This window comes from Hyperolius riggenbachi, chromosome 11 (genome assembly GCF_040937935.1).
Source record: "Hyperolius riggenbachi isolate aHypRig1 chromosome 11, aHypRig1.pri, whole genome shotgun sequence".
Classification (NCBI taxonomy): Eukaryota; Metazoa; Chordata; class Amphibia; order Anura; family Hyperoliidae; genus Hyperolius; species Hyperolius riggenbachi.
In genome coordinates, this window is record NC_090656.1 from 125,009,210 (window position 1) to 125,027,815 (window position 18,606).

At 43.0% G+C, this 18,606-nt stretch overlaps 1 long non-coding RNA gene across 3 annotated transcripts; it reads left to right on the top strand.

The window, feature by feature from the left end:
- Positions 1–333: 333 nt before the first annotated feature.
- Positions 334–17,892, top strand: LOC137539163 (uncharacterized). 3 transcript variants are annotated; one of them, XR_011024938.1, is made up of 6 exons: positions 334–410; positions 4,076–4,234; positions 7,308–7,334; positions 10,076–10,114; positions 15,104–15,209; positions 17,587–17,892. It is a non-coding gene; the product is annotated as an uncharacterized lncRNA (long non-coding RNA). The 3 variants fall into 3 exon arrangements; XR_011024940.1 differs by having other exon boundaries at positions 344–415; XR_011024939.1 differs by having other exon boundaries at positions 346–513.
- The last annotated feature ends 714 nt before the right edge of the window (positions 17,893–18,606 follow it).

Here is an 18,606-nt window from a genome sequence, read left to right on the forward strand (position 1 = left end):
AGAAACCTAGTCTGTGGATGGTCATGGTTAAAGTCAGAATAATGTCACATTCTCAGTCAGTGAGTAATATATAGTTTTTTGCATTCTAAAAGGGGTCATTTCATTGCTCACGGTGCTCTTTGGGGGCATTGAAAACTGTAATAGACCTTAGCAAGCACTAGAAAGCTGGGTTTCCGTTCCTGCGAGCACTAGACTCGCCTTAGCTCAGGTATGTCAAACCGGTCCTACGAGGGCTGAGATCCTCACACATTTTTGATACAGCTCAAATTAATTTATGGGTCTGAATCAGGAAAGGTGTGGTCCATCAGGTAGAGTACATTCCTTTCTTTCTCAGTCCATCCTAAACACTGGTATGGATCTGGCCCTCCAGGCCTGGAGGTCGACACATTTGCCTTAACTGGAGGTGGAGGGTAAGGTGTGCGTTGCCAGAAGTAATACGAATAGCACACTAATATTCTAGTGCTTTAGTTCAAGGTCAAAGGAGGGGGCAAATCCACTTAAAATGAACCTGAGGTGAGAGTTTTATGGAGGCTTCCATATTTATTTCCTTTTAAGCAATACGTGTTGCCTGTCTGTCCTGCTGTTCCTCTGCCTCTAATACTTTCAGCTATAGATCCTGGACAAGCATATGTAGATCAGGTGTTTGTCACTTTTTTATTGCACCCAAAAGTGTTCCCACTTTCCTAACACACCTACGACAAAGTGAATCCAAGTGTTTCCTAAAGTGTTTTCATGTGCTTTTAAAGTGAGAGTGATATGGAGGCTGACACATTTGTTTCTTTTTACCATTGCCTGGCAGGCCTTCTGAACTATTTAGGTTGCAGTGGTGTCTGAAGTGCACCAGAAACAAGAATGCAGCTAATCTTCTCAGAAACACCTGATCTGCTGCATGCTTGTTTAGGGTCTGTGCCTGAAAGTATAAAAGGATTAGCAACACAGCCAGGCAAATGGTATTGCTTAAAGGGGTTCTTCCGCGAATGAGGAAAAAAAATCAAAATGGTTTATGCATAATCTATTAAAAATCCTTCTAAAATAGTGTGAAAAGTTTTTTAAAAAAATGAATGGTTTCACCAATACAACATGTAATGTATACAGTGACGGCTGAGGTGACTGTGAGGCTAATCCATTTGTTAGGGGTGGTTTTTTTGTTACTGTCATTTCACAAGCTGCTCCCTACCTAGTTTTCATTGCTGTAATGCAGGGCTATGATGAAGTGCTGTGCAATGGCAGTTACAGCTGAATAACGGCTGTGCTGCTCTGTAGTTTCTGCTTGTACTTCCTTACAGAGCTGACCCCCCTCCCCCCCCTCTCTGTACTGTACTGTACTGAACTGTAGCTCAGGCAGCTAACTTGCCGTGCAATGGATAGGAAGTCCTCTGCACAGACGCTGAAGTCTGGTTGCCCGGCAACGAGGTAAACACGTGATTTGCTCCGAAGAGCTGCCCGACCTCTGCCTACAGGGAGAGGCGGGGGGAGGGGGGTCAGCTCTGTGAGGAAGTACAAGCAGAAACTATAGAGCAGCACAGCCGTTATTTTAATAGCTGTAACTGCCATTGCACAGCACTTCATCATAGCCCTGCATTACAGCAATGAAAACTAGGTAGGGAGCAGCTTATGAAGTGAAAGTAACAAAAAAAAACACCCCTAACAAATGGATTAGCCTCACAGTCCCGTCAGCCGTCACTGTATACATTACATGTTGTATTGGTGAAACCATTCATTTTTTTGAAAAAATTTTCACACTATTTTAGAAGGATTTTTAATAGAACATGCATAAACCATTTTGATTTTTTTTCCTCATTCGCGGAAGAACCCCTTTAAAGGAAAGAAATATGGCAGCCTCCATATACAGTAACTCTCACCTCAGGCTCACTTTAATAATTTTCCTGTGGTTGTCACCTTTCTCTTCCATGCATGTGGTGGCATCTTTGTAGAAAGTATGGCTGCTACTTTGATTTTCCTCAGGTGACCTTGTTTTCAGTCAGCTGTGTTACACTGAAACATCCAGTGTACTGTGGTGGATCTGTTTTATAGACTTTGATCTGAAATTATGTGAATGCATTATATGTTAAACTGTATGAGTATAGAGGTGCATTGTTACTTTATTACCAAGCCAACAAGAGGTTACATTTTATTAGAAATCCTGACATTTTCTAAAGAGCCCCTCCCCCCCCCCCCCCCCACACACACACACACAAAAACCCCTCTAATTTTCCATCACTCTTCTAGTCTTATGGGCTGTCCTAATAATTTTAGATCTATCTATTTTGCTAGAAGACCTCCTCGACAACAATCAGCTCTGCCGAACACTGCTGCTATATTATGATGAATGGGAAATGAAGCAAAAAACATCTTTAAATCTCTTATTGGGGCCCGCAATTGGTCCGCTGATCTGGACCATTGAGAATCTGGCCTTGCCCAGTATTATGATTGGTCAGATCAATGGACCAATACAAAGACGCAGTGAGAAGTTTAAAGTACAGGAGGGGGAGTAGAGTGAAGAGATCAGGGGGAGGACTCAGGGGCATATCTAGACATCACTGCGCCCACCTGCAAAACTTTGGATGGGGCCCCCCCCCACCCCCACCTCCTTCGATTTCTGCATAGTAAAACTCAGGACCAATGTGTTTTCCCCATGCACATAAAAACACTTACACTTAAAGGAAATGTCGGGCAATCTATGCTACCCCCAGATCTACTTACCCGGGGCTTCCTCCAGCCCCTTGCAACCGACAAGTACCTCATCGCAGCACTTTCACCCAGTACATATATACACACACAGCCGTATTCGTATTGTTTTACTACATGAGAGCAACAACTTTTTTCAACCTGTGACTCCTTTGTTTGTATCTTTGTACATGAAGTCATCAGAACTTTGCTGCAGTGTGAGACAGATGTTTTTTACGAACCCTAGGGAGCAGGGAATGTGAACAAATTCCAAAGTGTGTATGATTCCTTATCTGTGTGGTGGACACATGCAGTCAATATAACAATGGTACGAGAGCAGAATACGTGTTCTCTCCATGCCCTTAGTTGTCAGTCTCTCAAACTTTTCCACCCACAGGACCCCCTGTGGCTTCTGGGCTCCCCTGCGGAGGTATCCCTTGCAGGGTCTATTGTTACGCTCCTGAGAGGATTTATCCTTGTTGGCAAGGATTACATTTGCTGATTAGCAGGGCAGTACAACCTTATCTACGGAGCTAACAGTGGCCTTTAGATAACTGCTAGATTTGATTGAAGTGATTTAATCTCCTGGGAAATTAATCACATGTAATGCTGGGAACACATGGTGCAATTTCCCATCCGATCAACAGGTAATCGGATGGGAAGGTGTACCATGTATACATATCCAAACTGATTGATAAAATAATCGATTTTCCAATGATAATTTTGCAAAATCGATTCCTTTCTTGATCAGAAATAGATCAGCCATGTCAGAAATAATCTTCTGACTCCCGTCGATTGGTTGAGAAATTGCATCGTGTGTTCCCAGCATAACATCCAGCTTACCGTGCTAAACACCCTATGGCATGAAGGAGTTGAAATTCATTATCCATTTTTAAGCTTCTGAAGACTTAAAGAGGAACTCCAGTGAAAATAATGTAATAAAAAAGTGCTTTATTTTTACAATAATTATATATAAATGATTTAGTCAGTGTTTGCCCTTTGTAAAATCTTTTAAATCCTTGATTTACATTCTGACATTTATTACATGGTGACATTCTTACTGTTGTCAGGTGATGTAGCTGCTACATGCTTTTTTGGCAGTTGGAAACAGCTGTAAACAGCTATTTCCCACAAGGCAAAAAGGTTCACAGACAGGAAACTGCCAGGAGTATGTGTGGGAGGGGTTTCACCGCAATATCAGTCATACAGCGCCCCCTGATGGTCTGTTTGTGAAAAGGAATAGATTTATCATGTAAAAGGGGGTATCAGCTACTGATTGGGATAAAGTTCAATTCTTGGTCAGAGATTCTCTTTAAAACATTTTAAATATAATTGACCAACATGAGTATAGGTATGAATGGTTGCTGAATTTCAGATTTTACTCCAACTGCAAAAATATCTGTTACAGGCCACAGCACTACTACAACTGCAACTACTAAAACAACTGTAACTACTAAACCAACACAGCCAATAACTAATCACACAACGTCCACTACAAATGCCACCACTACATCTACTGTTTCAGTTACTACACCGGCATCAACTTCACATTCTCCAGTCATCACAAGTAAGAATATGTTATGTGTAATGTTATCTGCGTGTCATTAAAGTAAAATTACCAAATGGGAACCTGATGGATCAAATAATTGTTGGTAACACTGCCTGTCTGTCTGCTGTAATTACCTAGAACAAAATTGAACTTTCTTTTCATCCAGCAGTTGTGGTTGAGCAATTAAAGGATCAGCAGTAACTAGTTGTCATCCTCCAACCTAGGTTCTCAACGTGTAGTATGCGTACTACAGGGGGCACTTCTTTTGGTTCCAAAGGGTACTCAGGCTTGATATACTTAAAGAGACTCTGAAGCGAGAATAAATCTCGCTTCAGAGCTCATAGTTAGCAGGGGCATGTGTGCCCCTGCTAAACCGCCGCTATTGCGCCTCTAAACGGGGGTCCCTTCACCCCCAAACCCACCCCCGCAAGACTTGGTCGCAGACTTGGTCGTTCCTGGAGGCAGGGCTAACGGCTGCAGCCCTGCCTCCAGTCGCGTCTATCAGCGGCGCATCGCCGCCTCTCCCCCGCCCCTCTCAGTGAAGGAAGACTGAGGGGCGGGGGGAGGCGGAGCTACGCGCTGACAGACATGGGTGGGGCAGGGCTGCGGTGGTTAGCCCTGCCCCAACCAGGAAGCACTCCCCCGCTGCACCGAGGGGATTTGGGGGTGAAGGGACCCCCGTTTAGCGGCACGATAGCGGCGGTTTAGCAGGGGCACACATGCCCCTGCTAACTATGAGGTCTGAAGCGAGATTTATTCTCGCTTCAGACTCTCTTTAACCAAGAATAACAAATTTAGAGTTTTAGAAAATGATACACTTTATTTAAACAACAACAAATTAGTGTTTTAGCTGATTAAAAGCAATAGTAAATGCTTGGAAATTGTTTAGAACCAATAATCACGTATGGCGATTAAATATATATTTGTCAAGTGGTACTTGTGACAATGTTTACTATGCTAGGGGGTACTTGGTGAGTACAGGGTTTTAAAAGAGATACATACCAATGAAATATTGAGAAACACTGCTCTACAACTACTTATATAAAAATGGGTTGTGCTGGATCTTTATGCGACCACTGTAGGACACCCATATACACACTAGCTTCTATGCCAAGACGGCCTGGAGTGGCCACCTCCGCCAAGTTCTGTTTAGTGTGCACCAGCCCCCGATTCTAAAAAGAAACCCCCGATGCCCATCCTCTAGTGGCTTTGGTGTGGGCAGCATCACCATGCGGTGGCGTTCAGGTTGTTAACAGTGCAGGCTTTACTGTGGGCCGTACAGGTTTTAGGATCTGAGCCCCCACACACATCAAAGGAATGTATTGTGACCTGTTACTTGCATCGAGCTTCTTCCTGCCCCCTGAAGTCCTCCTAGACCCCCACGTGTAGAACGCTCCTGGTAACCGGAACTCAATCGAGGAGGTGCACGCCCGCGCATTCACAGTGGGAAGCGACTCGTCCAGTCGCACAGTCGGAGGCGGACAGCAGAGGAACAAAGCAGCATGGAATGATGGCAAAGGATCAGAAGGATACAGGGGGCTGGAAGAAGCCCCAGGCAAGTAACTGGCCTAATAAATATTCACTTAACATTACCCCCCGCCCCACACACAGGAAGTTACACTTCTCCCCCTTCAACACACACAGTGAGTTACAATCCTTCGGCTTGCGCGCACGCACACACACACACACACACACACACACAGACACACACACAGACACACAGAGTGAGTTACACTCCTTCCCCTTCCACGCACACACATCCCCCCCCCCCCCTACACACACACTCACAGTAAGTTACACTTACTTACACACACTGAGTTACACTCCTTCGGCTTGCGCGCACACACACACAGTAAGTTATACTCCTCCCTCCACGCACACACATCCCCCATCCCCCCCCCCCCCACACACACACAGTAAGTTACACTTACTTACACATGCACACAGGTTCAGTCGCTGCCCTCACCTGCTGGCTGCTGTCCTCAAACAATGATGCCCCTAGCCCAAATCATGGACCACACACACATCCTCCCCAGCTTCATCAACACTGTCCCCAAAGCCGCTCAATCCTGCAGTTCCAGGGACAACAGAACACTGAAGCCTGCTGGCTGCTGCATGCAGTGCAGTGGTCAGGCTTCCATGGCAACAACGACACTATACGGCACCTGTGTTGAGCGGCAGCAGTGGTGTATGTGGGCATGATGCGGGCGGGCTTCAAGTGGCATTGTTGGGGGAATTGTAATGGGTGGCCCAGGGGTTTTGAATCTTTTTTTTAAAAAAGCAGCCAGGACAGAACCCTCCTTGGTTACAGTTATGGTGATCCCTACGCCCTTGTCCTGTGTGCAATGCAGGTGCCTGCGGCAACACACAGCACTGCATTGCTACATATATCTCCCCAATGTGAAGGTGATCCCATTCATTTTTAATGCCTCTAATCACACTGCATTTGCTCAAAATGCATATAACCATGCACTGCGATTGCTTTCTAAATTGCAACAATGTGATGGAAATATCTAATGGTAGCCACTAATGATCCAATCTTTTTCATCCAATCTTACCAAATCTATGTAGTATAAGGGTAAATTGAGTGAATATACTGAATGGATACTTCAGGCAGTTACCTTATATTACATAGAAATGGTAAGATTGGATGAAAAAGATTGGATCATTAGTGGCCACCCTTACAGTGCAGTTTATGCACTTCTGATGTCCTTCCCTTATCTCATACACTGTGTGTTGCTGAAAATGCACTCAGCCATACACAAGTGGGGAAGGAACCGAATATAAGATAACAATCCTCCCAGAAGCAGTTAGGATGGATCCCTAATGGCCGAGGGATAACCAAAACTGACTATTACATTTATGTCATTGATTTATAAGATGATGAATGCAGTAGATGTTTACTGCTGGCTAGTATCAAATCAGTGTTGTGCAGAAAAGTTTCTATTTTTATTTACCTTTTTTTACTAGAAGACCTGATTGGATGTTTAAAGTGAACAACTACGCTTTGTATTCACTGTGATATTGTTATTAACTGTGATTAGCTGTGTATTGAGAAATAAGCTAAATTATTGTCATTTTTATTCAACAGGTCAACAAGTCTCAACACCAACACCACGTTAGTATGCTAAAATCTTTCATTTTTAAACAACTACCTATATACAGGAGAGTATAGCTAGAACTATTTTCCCAGTGCTAAATATACATAGGGATGGAAATGTACCAAGGATGGCGAGGTGGGACATTTTATCATGGTATTCGAAGTGATAGCGGTCCCTCTACCATCTCTAGCCAGCATACTACAATAAAGTCCTAGGTGATGCTGCAGCAGCAAACATGCCTACGTATCAACTGTGATTCAACATGTAGCGTGAAATTGATAACTCCACTGTGCTGCTACTCTGCATCAAGAGATCCAGAGCGGGACAATTTAGTCCCTTGGAAGGATTGGTGTACCTCTGCCAAGATTCAGCGTCCATGTCCTCTACTCAGAGCAACATGCCTGGTAGCAGGGCCAGATCCCAGTACTGCATTCACTGATATTACCATAATAATGTGTCTTCACTGAACATGTTATATTTTGTTATGTGCGCTTGGCGCTTCAGAGACAAGTGGAGGCTTCTACTTATCACAGAAAAGTAACTATCCCTATTATACTTTCAAATGTGTAAACAGATCAGGATTATTAAACACTTTACATGGTGAAGAAGTTTACAATCCATCCCTGGACAGGTGGTGGGGTTGTAGTTTGCATGGTGAAAAATTAACACAAAATCATTGCTAGCTTATATGGCTTCTATAGGCTTGTATTCACACAAAAAACCAAACATATGAGCAAATAACATTTTATTGTTAAAAGCCTAAAAGACTAATGCTTGCTTAATGAATCACCTTTCAATCCAAGGGCACAACCTTTCACCTTCTAAGGTAAAGGAACACAACCATCTACCGGAGAGAGTTGATGTGATAGCTCTCATCTTTTTTCCACTGATCAAAGCTCTCACCAATCTTCTACCGAAAAAGATGGTTGAATATTTCCACCTTGGCAGAGTTCCACCTCTCGTGTGTAGTACAAGTTTTGCCTCAAAGCTGTTTTAATGCTTCGTTGATTTGTAACAAAGGGAATATAAGATAACAATCCTCCCACGAGTTCAGTTAAGAACCTCAATTACAGAGAGATAATCAAAACTGGCACTTGAATCTACATTGTTGATTTATAAAATGATAAATGTACTAAGTGTAAACTTTTCTCATGTAAAATACCCAATGAGTGTCATGCAGAAAGGTTTAGTGTGATCTTGCTCTAAAAGGGACACTTAAGCCAGGAAAATAAAAAAATCAGTTTTACTTGACCGGGGCTTCTACCAGCCCCCTGCAGTCGTCCTGTGTCCTCACAGTCACTCGCGGAGCCTCCGGCCCCCGCTAGTTTTGTTTTCGCTGACAGGCGCGACAGGCCTAGCCATGCGTATTTTTCTCCGCGTTCCCGTGCGCAATAGCATCCTGGGCCTGTGCAGGATGCTATTGAGGATGAGAACATGTAGAAAGATGTAACGATTGGTGTCAGCAAGCACTGCTATTCTGATTATTGGTGATCTGCAGTATCACCAATAATACAGATGCTATACCTGATTATATGGTGATCTGCAGAATCACCATAATGCAAGTATAGCGTGACACGATACAATCGTATGCAAGAGGGTGCTTGGTACAATAGAGTATCTCTATAGGGCACAGAGATACAACCTCCAGCAAGCTGGAACAGCAGACAACAATAATAATATACAGTGTAAATTCAAGTCTGTGGAAATATCCACCACACCGTAATTCCTCAGAGGTGTGGTTACCTCTGAATGGGAACCCTGTGTGTGAGATCCTCCAAAGGACGGAGTGGAGGAGTCTCGGCCTCTAGCAGCAAGGGTTTGCTAGTGGCGGTCGTCTCAAAGAGGCAAGCCTCTGATAGAACCCTTAGTGGGAGACGTTCCACTGAAGGGAGAAAGGTCAGACAAAATGAGGTTCAGCAACAGATCAGGCGGCAGCAGTACAGAAACGTGAGACAAGAGAATAGTCGAAAACCAAGCCAATAGTCGATAACGGTACAGGCTGGCGAAGTACAGATTCAGGAAGCAGAAGAGTAGTCAAGACAGGCACAGAATCATACACGATAAATCAAACAGTATAATATGTGTATATATTGGCGATAAACCAATATATAACACAATATCAGAGACAAGGCTGACTAGGTCTGAGTGCTGACACAGGGTATCGCAAACACAGACGAAGTGTGACAGAAAAGCACTTCCTTATATACTGCCTGGGAGAGAAGTCTCCACCCCAGGCAGCAACCAATCAGAGCAGGCTAAAATGTCAGCTGACCTCCGGGTCAGCTGACACGCTTTCTAAGAGTATAAAGGCGTGTCTGTCGTGCCGCACGCCCCCTAGAGGCAAGATGGCAGAGCCCTGGTGAGCAGCATGCTGGTGAGTTTGGAGCAGAGTGCTCAGACGGTTCTGCGCAGCGGATGCGGGCGAATTTCCACATCCCGCGTTGGAAAGTCCGCTTGCCGGATTGTATGCGACCATATTTCCGAAATACATCCGGCGTTGCGGATTTTTCGTTACAAAAGATATGCGTGGCCAGGTCTGCGCAGGTGCAGAAAGCCAGTTGACTCCCTGTCAGCGAAAACTAAACTAGCTGGCGGCGGGGCACCCGAGGCTCCGTGAGTGACTGCAAGGCCACGGGACATCTGCAGGGGGCTGCTAGAAGACCCCAGTCAAGGAAAACTTTTTTTTATCCCTGGCTTAAGTGTCCCTTTAACTGTGTAATGAAAACTAAGCTAAAGTATTGTCATTTTTATCCAACAGAACATGACCATTTCCCATCAGCAACACCAACAACACCACGTAAGTGTGCTTTAACTATGCACTACCTAGAAAATGGTCACAGTGAGCAATGAAATGTTGCCTGGGCAGACATTACCAAAAAGAGCTTTACACTTTACTGGGCCTTCTGTCTGTCAAAGAATCTTTGTGTCCTCTTGTACTTAAAATTAAAAAATGAATATTCCTGCAATCCTGGTGAAGCACGGCAGTAAGGTGATAAATGATTGATATTTAGTCTATTTCCTTCTTTACTACTTCTACTATATGCATTCCCAGAGTAAAACTATGTTTATGCAGGTCAGTTACAGCCAATACGTCAAAACAATCGATCGTACCCAGATCCGCATTTTACACTTCCTTCTGCTAAGCTAATAACCTTGGCCCTGTCAACAGACCTAGCATATCATCCATGCCCCCATCAGAAGTGCAGGATAACCTCTGACCACACCATCAACAAGCTTAGGGCAGTTGTCAAAAGTGAGCACCATCCTGCTTAGCCATCCTTATGATAACTTTCATCTGGACCCATACGATTACCTGCAGAATAAAAAGATTCAGTAGCCCTCGACTGAGGTCTGTTTAAAGAACGTTTTTAGCGGGACATCCTCCCAAAGTAGCCCTCTGACTTACCCTTACCCATTTACATTGTCATGTTGTAATGCTACCTGAAGACCACTCAAACTGATACCAGCTCCACAAACCATCTAATAAAGAAGCACCACCACAGGTCAGTAATATGGATGAGCGCACAGATTTCATGGAATTTCAAATTCCGACTTTCACACAAGTATTCACAAATTCAAGTTGAAAGTTGGAACTCAAAGAATTCCGACACAAATTCCAAAAGATACCTGGAGTTTAGCTCCTGTAATGCAGAAATACCTGTTGTGAACATATTTTTGCAAATTCGCACTCACCATAAGTAAAGTTATGGTTAGTGCAAAAATATATAACATTGCAAACTCAGAATCCACTAATTTCAGAATTTGTTTAGAATTCCTTGCAAAACTATTAATTTTGGGTTTTAGCAATTCTAACCATCCTTAGTCTATAATATAAAAAACACAAATATCCCAAAGCAAGACTTTTTTCAAATAAATCATGGTCAATATAAATACCAAAGAACCTATCCTTCACCATTCCTGTTTCCTGGAAGAACGCTACATGCACAACTGTTTTCCCCCCCAAAAGATTGTAGTTGCTATAAAGCCACTTCATTAAACTGCCAATACCATATCTATACCCATACCTCAGAAAGAGGGACACTTAAGCCACACCCCTGCTCACACCCCCGTAACACCCCTAGTCACACATACCATAAATATTTCATAAGAAAAATGTGTTTTAGAATTCAAACCACACTGGTCCTTTCTATCCTGGTTCATTTTCAGTCATATTAACATTTTAAAATTAGTAATATATCAATTTAGAGGATGGGAATAAAGTTTAGAGCCAAACATTTTTTGATAGAGAAATATATATATTTACACAGGAAGAGGGACAAAGTCCTAAAAGAGGGACAAATGGAGGAAAGAGGGACTGGGCTCCCAAGGAGGAACTGTCCCTCCAAAAGAGGGACAGTTAGGAGCCATGTCTATACCTTGAACAAAGTCTCTAAAGGGTCCGTACAAGCTAATTTTTGTCACCCAGAAGGATTGGGACTTGACACCTTGGGCAACAGTTTAGGGTAGGGTTCTCTACACAAGTTGGTAGCCTATATGGTAGCAATGCGTTCTGTTGCTATGGCAAAGGGCAGATGATGTGGTGAACAACTAAGAAGCATGGATCAGGCAGAGAAAGAACACTAAAAATGATCAAACAAGCAGAATCACTCCCTGATGCATCAGGTGGGGACTGGGGGCTGTCATACATATGCTAGATTCTCAGCAGAAATGACCCTGACCTCAGTCAAGGAATGTCTATCATGTGTTTAAGGCTTAAAGCGGGCCGGGGCAAATTAAAAAAAAATGCTCCCTGTCCTCTCCCTGCCGCTCCTATCTCAGGGCTCATTCACACTGCAGGCGTTTGGTTTTTTTTCGTCCGCCTGCAGTTTTTCAAAACGCCCCCGACCACGTGGCGAATGAATGCCTATGACAAGGTTCATATCAGCGCGGGTCATGCGCGGTGCGGCTAGGAAAGCGGTGTGTGTTCCATTTTCGGGGCGATTCCGTCTCAATGGAAGGTATAGGAAAATCAGCGGTGTACAAAAACGCGCATTAAGGCGATTGCGCTCGCGTTGTTAAGAATAAATACATTGTATATATTATTTTCTGGGTCAAAGAGTGCACTACCTGACTTGCATCAGGGAGTGAATTACAAAACCTCTCAGAAAAAACGCTTAGAGAACCGCTAAGCACAAAAACGAATCGCCCACCCAAACGCCAGGAATTGGAAAAACCTGTCCTTGTGACTCCCCAATGGTGCATGTTTTGCAGGCAACCTCACCTATGCACAGGTGTGGTAATTAGAGTCTCAGTTACATGGAATCCACCTAGCTGAGACACTAATGACCCCACCTATGCATAGGTGAGGTTGCCTGCAAAACATGCACTGTTTGGGAGTAACAAGGACAGGTTTGAGAAACACTGATCTAAAGCAATCCATCACTTCCAGCACTGAAGCTGGGTGCATTCATAGCAGTATGATGCGCTCCCTTGCAAGAGTAATTTGGGGATCCAGCGATTGCCAAACTCTGAAATACATCTTCAAAAATGGCAGGATAGAGAGGGAGTGAAGAGTGAAGCCAACACAACCCACAGTTAATATCAAAATTTATAAGATTAAATTTATTCATTATATCAAAAAGACAAAACCAGACACACAAACAATCAACATTAAAAATTAGCTGGGTGGCCACCCCGCGACCATGCCGGTACCTTCACACTCATACTAACACAGGATGTTCTGAATTACAAGATCCAGATACAGTGATCAAAAAGGAGGATTCCTGTTCTCTTTAGAGGGACCGGCTGGAAAGACTCAAAAGCACTATGTTCATGAATAGAGTTCCAAACAACAGCTGTAATGAGCAGCACTGGCTGCCAGCATGACCAGTGATTGGTATTACGTGAGGTACTGGACTGTTCATTCAAGTTAGCTGGGTAATGTCCTTCAATAGTGCACATACAGCAGCGACACATCCATCAAAAGCGTATAAGCGTGTAAGCGTATAAGCAACAATGCAGACCAGTAAGCCGTTAGAAGCATATAGCCAGCAGTGCAGCTGAGACACTAATGACCCGACCTATGCATAGGTGAGGTTGCCTGCAAAACATGCACTGTTTGGGAGTAACAAGGACAGGTTTGAGAAACACTGATCTAAAGCAATCCATCACTTCCAGCACTGAAGCTGGGTGCATTCATAGCAGTATGATGCGCTCCCTTGCAAGAGTAATTTGGGGATCCAGCGATTGCCAAACTCTGAAATACATCTCCCTCCAAGTTGCTACAACTCAGAGGGGGAATAGGTTTTTATGCTGCCAGGGAGTTTAGCAGCAGCAGGGAGAGCAGTCATTCGTCTCGCCCTGTGCCCAACTCACCGGCGGCCTTACCATATAAATGCCCCATATGCAATTAACTTTTTCTCCTGAGTTATCTCCTTAGAGATAATTTTCACCTCTTTATCAATTTTTAAATGCTGTAAAGTTATTTTAAAGGAATTTTATGACAAGGTATGAAAATATCATCTAGGAGAAAACTCAGGAGAAAAAAAGTGAATTGCATATGGTCCAGGATGTTAATTCACAGAGAGGAATGCAAGTGTTAAGTATGTGAGGAGTTATCACCTGGCCTGAGCTGTCGTTAAGTGAAGTGTTACTGCAGAACGCAATGTAAAGTAAAGTATTCTGAGCTGCCTGCTTTATTGTTTTACTAATTTATGCAGAAGGGGACTCTGTATAGAGAAAAAAACACAACAGGCACACAGAGATGGAGGGAAAGAGAGACACCAAACATATACAGTATATAAACAACCACACACACAGAAATTCACACAAATAGAAACACACACAGACCCAGCCACAAAAACACACACAGAGCCTCTCTCTCTCTCTTTCCCTAGCTGTCCTTCACAGGCTAGCAGTAATAGTACCGCCATTAAGAGGACGGGGCTACATCCAGCCTGGGCATTTCAAAGGAAAATGCTGCCAGATGTGGTTTGAGGGAAACTGTCAGTTTATATTTGAGGGAAACACTGCCAGATATTGTGCATTTTTATAGAAATGCTGATATATAAATATATATATATACATTTTATATATATCTATATATGCATTTTGAGGGAAACGCTGCCAGGTTATGTATATTTTGGGAGAACCGCTGTCAAATTACGTGTACAAAAATGTGCTGGAAAGTTACTGCCTCAGCTTATGTGTGAGTCACTGGAGCAGAATGGGTGGTGGAGCAGCTTTTGTTACTGGCAGAGGAGTGTAAGGTTTGTGCACTAGTAATTCTGCTCTTGCCAGCTAGATCCCTGCCCTCCATCCCTTCAATATGGTGTGCAGGCAGAGTGCACTGCTCAAGACTACCTGTGTCCCCTTTTTTGTGGAGCAGAGCGTGCAAGCAACGTGTCAGTGGTAAAATGATCAGGGATTCTTCCTGTGTGGAATTCACTGTCTCATATCTATGACCCCATCTAGTGGTGTCTTGAGACACAACTATCATCCTTGTGGCACATCTGGCTATGGGGAGGGGTGCTGACTTGTACTGGGGGCACATCTGGCTACTGTGGAGTGGGCTATACTGGGGAGGAAAGCTTATACACAAGTCAATCACTTTTTTCTGGTTTCTAAGGGAACAGTGGGAACCTCAGCTTATACCCGGGTCGGCTTATATGCGAGTTCAGTAGCAGTTCAGTCATTCATCTGAAGGAGGCCTTAGTGTATGTAGTACAAAGCAAGAATGTTATAGCAAAAGAATATGTATAAACCTCTGTGGTTAATACTGGAACAATAAAAAAGTAATGTGCATTGTTTTGAAACAAAATTTACACAATGTATATTTTTATTTCAGCTTCTTCATGCAGCCCTCATACAGTTAACCATGCTATTACCAAAGATAACTGCACTGCTGTAGTACCAATGACCATTTGTAAGGGGTACTGCGAGTCTGAATCATGGTAAGGAAGAACTGTATTTATTCTTTATGATGTTTAACGATAAAGGGTGCTCTATACACATGCATTTCAAAGGGCCGCATGTTAAAATGGGCACGAGCTCAACCCGATAGTAGTAGTCTGTAAAGTTACTGATATACCACTACAGGAGGTTTTCGCTAACAGAACTGCCAATCTCTGTAGCCATTGGAAGTCACAGCCGCAATCCAAAGTACAGAACTGTTGAAGCTGAACCGGTCTCACTGCTTTCCCTACCTCCGACACCCAAATTAGCAGAATTTTGCAGCCGAAGCACCGCCGTTGTAGGTGCCGCTGTCCATAAGCTGCAATCCTCGTCTCCAGCACCCAATTTACCAGGTATGCCCAGCCCCTAAATTACCTGCTTCACTCTATACATCAAGTGTTCCAATACAAACAGAAGAAGAACAGATTCCGAACACCAGATGAGTTATTCAAAATTGCTCCACCACTTTATTCCACCCCCCATCAACATCCAGGTACATGCAAAGTGTTTGCCTCCAGAGCTTTTGAAATAGCTGTCAGGCTGCCACAATGGTCACCCTACCCTCTGGAGGCTGCATGGTGTGCATCTAGTGTCAATTGTTCACTTCCTTTATTTATTGGCCTGATACATCAAGTTTTCAGATTAGCTTGCAAAGATCTGCCGGACCACGGACTTGTTTCCCTCACTGGGTTCTCAATATGGAAGGACCATAAACCTGGCACCAGTTGAAATGTATTTTATATAAGAACTTTATATTCATATATCGTCTACTGCAGGATAATTAATTGGAAAATATGCAAAGTAGGGTCCTTAGGTGTGTTAGTACAGCATGGTAAATTAAACTTCCTATCCTTTAAGTTATATAGTCACATATAAGCCATTTTGGTGACAAAAAAAGTGTGCTAAAAGTGGGGGGTTGTATGCAAATCATGTGTGGGGATAATTACCTCTCCTCATTCCTGGCAGCGATCTTCACATCTCCTGCGCAGTTCTCCTTGATAGATATCCAGGTTTCACTTACTTATCCTCCCGGGGAGCCACGTCCAGTTTCCCTTGCAGTTCTGTACTCATCCACTAAATGTCAGCGAATAGTACAGAGCTGTAAGGGAGGCGGAAAGATGGCTGTCCAGAGAACAGAAGACACTGAAGCCTGGATATCTAGCAAATACAGAGCTGCACAGGAGACGGGAAGATGGCCTCCAGAATGATTAGAGGTAGCTATATGTACACTGCACAGCACTCTGCTGAACATACAGTACTTCATCACATACATATACTGTACTCTGTGAGCATGCTTCATTTTGCATCACATGCACCACATAAAGAGGGGAGACATTGGGGGGTTGGCTTACCCGCAGGTCACACATCATTAGATTTTTCAGAAGCAAAAGTTGGGGGGGGGGGGGATTTCGGCCTATACATTTTAAGGCTTATACACGAGTATTCACAGTATGTATAAAAGTAACTGTTTTTTGTTTTACTGTATACGCTAAAAATTTTGTCACAATATCACACTTATAGAAACATGCATAAATAGTTGTATAGTCAGTGTAAAACAGTGTGCAAATTTAGAAGTGAAGTTCGAAAAATTTGAATATTGTGCAAAAGTTCATTTATTTCAGTAATTTAACTTAAAAAGTGAAACCAATATATGATGGACTGAGATGTAGAACAGAGGTGCCAAAATAGTATAAAAGCAAACCGTTTAAAAAAAGAGGAAGTAGTTGTGGCCTTTCGCCTCCAAGCAGACACAAAAATTGTTGGTTTATAATAAACTATTTATTCACATTACTCCAAAAATACAACCAACAATTTTTGGTGTATAATTGGAGGAGGGAAGTCCACCACTACCTCTTTTTAAAGTTTTTTTAATCGCTTTATACTATTTTGGCTCCTCTGTTATACATCTCAGTCCATTGTCTAGTCCACTCTCGGTGGAGGGGTGTTACCGCAGCCTTCCGATATAGAGAGACCGTGTGTGCTTGTAAAAGGGCATGTAACCCGAAACAGCGGGCTGTAGCTGCTACACAGCATTTTATGGATCTTCAATAAAGCTGATTTATACAGTACTTGGATGTGGTGCGGACCAAGGTGCTGTTCCATCTTTCTTGAACCTCAGTGATCAGACAGAGTGAGGTCCCCGCTTCCAGCTACGTTTCTTGGAGGAAAGTATAACTGGGCCATTGGTTATCTTTTATAAGACTGTAGAGGTCAGCCTAGAGCAGAGAAGGAATTATTACAGTGACAGAGCTCAGCGCCTGGCCACAAGTAAACTGTAGCTTATATGCCTTCATACAGTTTAGCGATGTGTATTCAGGTACTCCACTAGAGGAAGTGATGTCGGCCGTTGCACATGATCTTTGTTTTGTGTTTTAGGTACCCTGAAGGATCTGAGCACATTGAAGGGAGCTGCAGCTGTTGCATGCCATCTAGTGTTACAGAAAAGTCGGTAGACCTTCACTGCCCCAACTCTGGTGATCGCGTCTCTGTGACAATCAAAATCATCCTAGCATGTGTTTGCAATGCCCGTCCTTGTCCCGCGCTTGGGACATTCAAGTAACTTCATTCCCAGCCAGCAAATGAACACTTTGCTCCTTATATTCTTTGAACATGCACCTTTCCCTTATAAATGTAACCATTTATTCACATTGGAAATTGGTCCCATGAAAATGTGAAATAATATTCTTAATAAACTATTGTCTTCATGCACAAACATGTACTTTTTCTTCCTTGATGAGCTTACACACAGCTCCTCCATTTTTTAAAATGTTTTTGTGAAAAGAGAGAAGCTAATATTCTATTCTATAATACTTTCAAACTTATAGAAGTGAATGCACAGATATGGTGCTAATAGACTGGGAGTCAAGTGTCAGGATACTGTATCTCCCATTCTCTAGTCGACTAGTTGAGGTTAGACCCTAAAACCTGCCCTAACCTCAACCCTTTTCCTTGAGCCAAGCCAGAAACATTCTTCCATTACACACCTCCATATTATTATTATTCATTTATAAAGCGCCAAAATATTACGTGGCACTCCTATGTCTCTGAGGCCCCTTTTCCACTAGCCGAGTTTACCTGCGTTGCATCACCCTATTTTGCTGCAAGGAGTCGCAAATGCAATGAAAGTCACACTTGATGCTGTCCATATTCAAGCTGATGCAAGGGTTACAGCGTGTTACCGCAAGCACTGTGCTTAACATACGGTGCTCGGAGTAACTCAAGTCTACGGCAATTCATATATAGACAGAGTAAAAAAAAAAAAAAAATTATATATATATATATATATATATATATATATATATATATATATATATATATATATATATCTATATATATATATATATCTATCACTTCCTGGTAACCCAGAATATCGTATCTAGCGAAAAAAAAGAGATC